The following is a 6069-nucleotide window of genomic DNA, read 5'->3' as shown; positions in this document are numbered from 1 at the left end:
GTGAAAAAAGGATGCCGGTTTATGTAAGCGGTGCAGTAGGTTGAGATTACAGTTTATGAATAGTCACACTCATATATAATAATTCAATATAACATGATATCCCTTATGAAGGAAACACATTGTGTCCCCCCCCAACCCCCCCCCCCCCCCCCACACACACTTTTCAAACAGTTCCAAGGTATCTGTGACACTAGCAAAACACTTAAAGGATCAAGAATTACAGGTTACTTTACACCCTATGTCTTGCTGTCTTGCTGAAATTAACCCATTTTGAGGAGGCGGCCCTGTCTTGTAACAAGCGCCACGTTCGACGATGCCCCATTTCAGTATTATGACAAATTAAAATTAAATACAAAAATAATCATTCGAAATACACTAAAGCATGTCACCATATTATTACGTAACTTTTCAGTCTTGTGGACATCATGTTTTTTCATGGCTTCATTCCTGGTACGCTAACCTTCTGCGGAACACATTCAAACCCATAATGTATATTTACAAGACGTCACTTGGAAAATGCCAAAATGGTTTCCTCCGAAAGCCGCAAGAGCTATCCATCTTCGTTCAGAAGTGGAGTCAATCTGTCCTCTGGAAGGATGATCTCACTTTCACAATGTCATCACTATTTAACAGTGAAAACACTCGGGAGATGGCCTCACGCATTTACACCGCTCCCAAGTGTAAGCTACACATTTCCTGCGGTGCTGAACCGTATACGTCTCGAGAGAGTCCATGTTTTCGTTAGACCGCGGCGATGCGATAATAGCCTCCCTTGTCTATTCATTTCCACACGCTGAGTAAATCATCACGCCGGTCGAACAGACTGCATTCTGACACTAAGATATAGTATAGAGTGCTGGTGGGCAAAGTATGGCCCGTGGGTCACGTGGTCTACTGTGTGCTTTAACATGGCCTATAAGTACTTACACGTTCAAAATTTTGCAATAATTTAGTGCTTTTTTTCCCCCCTAAAATGGAAAATGTTACTTTCATTTATCTAATAAAATAATAGTTTAATTGGTTTATTGCAAACATTTAAATTGTTCTTTATTTATTTGATCAAATAATTGGTTAACTTACTATAGATTACTATGCCCTAAAATTCAAAGATTTTTGACAGATTTTTGCAAGCGTAGAACACTCTTCCGAAATTTACTGAGTACCGCCTCATACTTTAGAAAAAGAACATCAATGATAAACACGCACAATTAGTGTGTATGCATAAAAAAAAAACAAGACGTTATTTCAAATTGACAGAGCAGAAAATGCATAAACAAATTTACTATGATTCAAAATGAAAACAGATATTTGCAGATAAATATTTTTGTCTTATATTTTGATGAACAGAAAGGTAATCAGTCTGCTTTCATGGAGGACTGCAGAAATCAGAGAATAGTTACTCTGTTGAGAGGATGACATTCTGAAGATTTTGACAACTTTAAGTTAAACTAAGTCTCTAAATGATCGATTAGTTGTTGATTAATCAATCTTGCACTTCTAGTTTGAAGCAGCCATTTTGGATGAACTCCTATTAGAAAATACGAAACTGATAACTGAATCATAACAGGATGGATGAAAAAGCCTCAAGGACCCATGCCGAAACTGAACAGGAAGTTGGCCATTTTGGCTTGAAGAAGCCATTTTGAGCTCATACTCAAATGAGCCCCAGTTGGACGTTGGTATCTTTGAGGAGCCGTTGTGCCTAGGCCGTTTAAAGTGGTCAAATCATGGCGTCAAAGCAGAATTCGGCAAGACCCTGAAAAGGTGCTGTGAGGAAAAATTACAAAGAAACTATGATGGGTAACACATTACGTAACCTATATTTTGTGCGCTTATGTAAACCTTTTAAAGCAGAGTAACGCCTTTGAATCATCTTTCAGAGAATCTGTTCTTATGATGCCAATGGCAAGGGGGAGAAAAAGGTATAAAGAGTGGATCCAAAGCCATAATGTTGCCGTCCAAGGCTACCGCTCCGGCCGAAAAAATGGCCAACCTAATAAACGATGTAAAGCATGAAGGCCGTTCAAGTCTGAACGCGGCCAGAAAATATGAAAAAACACGAGCGTTCTGACAGAAGCGCAACCACTTTGCCATTTCACCTAATGTTCTCGGATATCCACTTTTACGCTATGGTTTCTTTAGCAGCTTAGCAGCATTACTCAGTCCAGTTATGCAAGCGCCATAAGCTATATTTATGGGGGATTGAGGTTTGCTTTAGCGGTTGAAGGCGGATGGATGAGATGGGTGTTTATCAAGCAGTAAAATGTCTGTCTATGCTGTTGCTACTCAAAGGATGAACGTAAGAGGGAACCGAATTCTTCCACTGTAACGTAAGTAAGAAAAAGTCAAATCATTCAGCCTTTAAAGATGTAAAGAAGCAAGAGAAAAAATGGGTTATGCTGTATGTAAATGACTGACATTTTATAGAAACTGCTGGAATGAACCTGCTTTTTGGTGTACCAACAGTCTATCTTACATCAGCATGTGCTCTGTAAAATTTGCGTAGTGCATTAATGTGGACTGCTCACTTCAGTAAATCAAATACATTTTTATTAAATTTAATTAAATTAAAAGAGCGATTTTATATATTTAGTTACATTAACTAAATTAAAAAAAATACATTTAATTTGTAATGCAATTAAATCACAATAAAATGATAATTACATTACATAAAATTACATTAACATTAGATTAAAAGAGCCAATTTAAGTTAAAAGGTTATGACAATTAAATAAAAATGAAAATACATTTAAAGTTAATTAAACTATGTAAAATTGAGACAACATAAAATTACATTGCACTTGTATTTAAAAGAACAAGTTCTGTTTCCAAAGTTATCATCAATTAAATACTAATTAAAATGTATTTATATTAAAATTGTGTTAACTTATGTTAAAATTCAGAACTTAAAATCACATTAAAACATTCAAATTACATTCAAGTAAAAATGGCATCAAATTACATTACAAATTTACAATTAAATCATAAGAATCAGTTCTGGGTTTTCCGATCAGGGTTTTATGCTGCTGTTTCTGATACCGAGTCAGAGCGACCGATAATGGGCCCAATACCGACAACATGGATTAGCTGCACAATTTCAAATCACATAAACACACAGGCTGGTCTGCAAGCTGCAAAGTACATGATCATTTTTTGTTATCAGCAAAGATCACGTACTTTCCCACAGAAAACGGCCTATCATGATCAGTGGCCGATCAGTCGTAGCGCCACTAGTTTCAAGGTTATAAAAAAAATAATAATAATAACTTTAAATAAATGACATAAAACTAAAATTACAACAACATTTGAAATACATTAAATTACATTATAATTTAATTAAAAGAACCAATTCTGGTTTCAAGATTATCATCAATCAAATAAATGAAAATAAAAATGACGAAATGTAATTAAAATGAGCAAATAAAAATAAATCAATAAATGTATGGTGGCTCCAGGCCATATTTGTTACCTATATTATTCACCCAAGCACTTTATTAGCTGTTGCGCTACTGTACTGGGAAACTGATCATTTTCCTTTTTTTTTGCTGTTGCGTAGGGACGCCATAAATCACGTCCTTTATACATCCGGCCGGGGGCTCGCTGCCTCCCTACAATGCGGGATAAGCGCATGATGGAAAAAACATGAAGGGATCACGTTTGAGTGGGACGGAGAGGACGAGCCGGCGGACGAAAACAAGGGAGACGTTGCGGTACCAAGAAAGGAAAACGCCAACAAATATGCTACATTGCTACATCCGGCTAGTGTGTGTGGCAGGTGGATGATGTGCTATGCTACTGTATGACGTCACACTATTGACCATATTTTCTCAAAAACATGGCGCTCTCACAGACATGCATTTTTCCCCAACTTAAAACAGTTCCGAGGTGCTTTAAGAAATGGCCTCAGACATTGTTGAGTCAAAATCTACAAAGTTTAAAGAAATTCAAATTTTAAATCACGGGTTTTAAACATTGTTGATAATTAATTAATCATTATGTTTATTTGTTCTTAAAAAAATATTTATTCCATCTATATTTTTCCTGCTGATTGCAACTTTGGTAACCATGACGATCAGGGCTGAGATAGGGTGTTACGATTAGGCGAGCGGCTACTCAAGCAAAAAAATAAAAATAAATCGAGTATTTTCACATGTGGAAATTACACATTGTCAAATAAAATGCAGATTTGTGCATGTGGTGCATACATCTGACACATCATCAATACAAATTCTCCCAGGCCTCACCTCCTGAGTATGTACTGGCTATTGGAAGCTAGCACTGATAACACGGTTAGCAAGGTAATGCTGTGATAAGAGTGCAGCTCTGCTTACCCTTTGCTGTTGACGTGATAGCGTTTACGTGTAGTATGGCAAGCAAGTGGCTTTTTACTTGAGGAAGCGGAGCTCAGAGTGTGGAAAAACAGCGGGTGCCTATAAAGACAATAAAATCATTTTCATTCATGGAGTTAGCATTTCTATATTTTCCTCCGGCTGAGATACAGAGTGCCGCTATGGTAACCGTGATGAGCAATGGCGGAGGACGTTACGCGACTTGGAAAGTGGCTACTTGTTATCAAACAGCTCTGAGACTAAAGAGAGCGGTGCACATTTTCACTCATGGAGACAGCACTTCATCACAAACTGGCGAATTGTGTTGGATGCACTGAAACCATCGCCAAATATGAACAAATACCTCTGCGACTTATGTCGTATGCAGCTATTCATATTCTCCTGTGTAAGCATGCTTTAAAATAACGTTTTAGACAGAGTATTATTGTCCTCGGTCTGTCAGAGTGAACAACAAAAATCAGAGTCAGCAGTTTCCCCTAATGGAGAAATTATACACGCTGTGTTATAATACTCTGTAGCCATAATACACCGACCAGAGCTTGCTTACCCATAATTCTTGAGATATAAATCACGTTTCTCTCTAAAAACTCACATTGGCATGCCGAGACCGCTGGGTTTGCCGTGATTGATGGTGCAAACTTTCAACAACGAGGTTGTCCGTAATACCAGCATCAGTCTGTTTCGGTAGGGTTTAGGTAATGGATCAGGCAGTCACTTTGATTCACAGTAACTCTTTGTAGTGGTGGGAAACGACACAGTACAAATAAATATAATATTACTGAAGATTGCAAGTATCTGTATTTTCCAGATGACTTATACTCTCTATGTGAAAACAAGTCTCTGTACATTCTACTCCTCATTGGGTCAAAATAAGTGTGTCCCTTTGTTTTCTGTACGTATCGTGTAGTATGTAATAAAACAATTGTTTCAAAGCTTGTTTCATTTCTCAACCACTGCGAATTATGATGCAAGGTAGCTTCGTTGAGATGAATAGCCACAGACAATGCTGTCGAGCTACAACAAAATAGAAGCGCTAGCTAGCTAGTAAGATTAGCATTAGCACCGTAAACAAGTTGACGTGAGGCGTTTGGTTGCATCGCTTATTCAAAATAAGACGAATACGAAATGTTATTGGTTGGAAGTCTCAGGGTCCTACATTAAGCCCAATTGTGAAGAACCTGCTTTTCAGAACAACTTCTCTGCAGCCCTGAGGTGCTCCAGCGGGCTGCTTGTTAGCTAAGCTATGAGAATTCATTGTTTGGATAGCATGAAATCAATTTCTTCTTACTACAAACACCATGACAGTTAACATAAGCGGAAACATTTTGATTTTCTTTTTCCAAGTTATCATAAACTAGTAAGTCATATAATTGTCTGTACAAAATAGTTTATAGCTTTTACTTTTGTACATTTCAGAGTATCATTATTTATTTCACTTCTTTTTTTTTTTTTACTGTACTTGAGTGTGAGTATTTTACCATTTCTGCCGCATGCACACCCACACGCACACAGAAAGGGTCGATGTGTGCAAAAATCAGCACCCCCGAAAAAAAAATATGCACGTGCTCCATGATTGCTCCTACACAGCGGCGGAAATTACTAAGAAATCAGGAGCGATTATTGGGACCCAGCAATATAATGGGTGGTGTTTGAGAGCGTGTAAAAGGCCCAATGTTATCACCAGGTGTCAAGAGCAAGCGGTTAGCACGCCTGTCTTAGC

This window comes from Leptonotus elevatus, chromosome 9, assembly GCF_054856555.1.
Source record: "Leptonotus elevatus isolate MCC_2025b chromosome 9, RoL_Lele_1.0, whole genome shotgun sequence".
In the NCBI taxonomy this organism is placed as follows: Eukaryota; Metazoa; Chordata; class Actinopteri; order Syngnathiformes; family Syngnathidae; genus Leptonotus; species Leptonotus elevatus.
Note: the sequence above shows the minus strand (reverse complement) of the source record.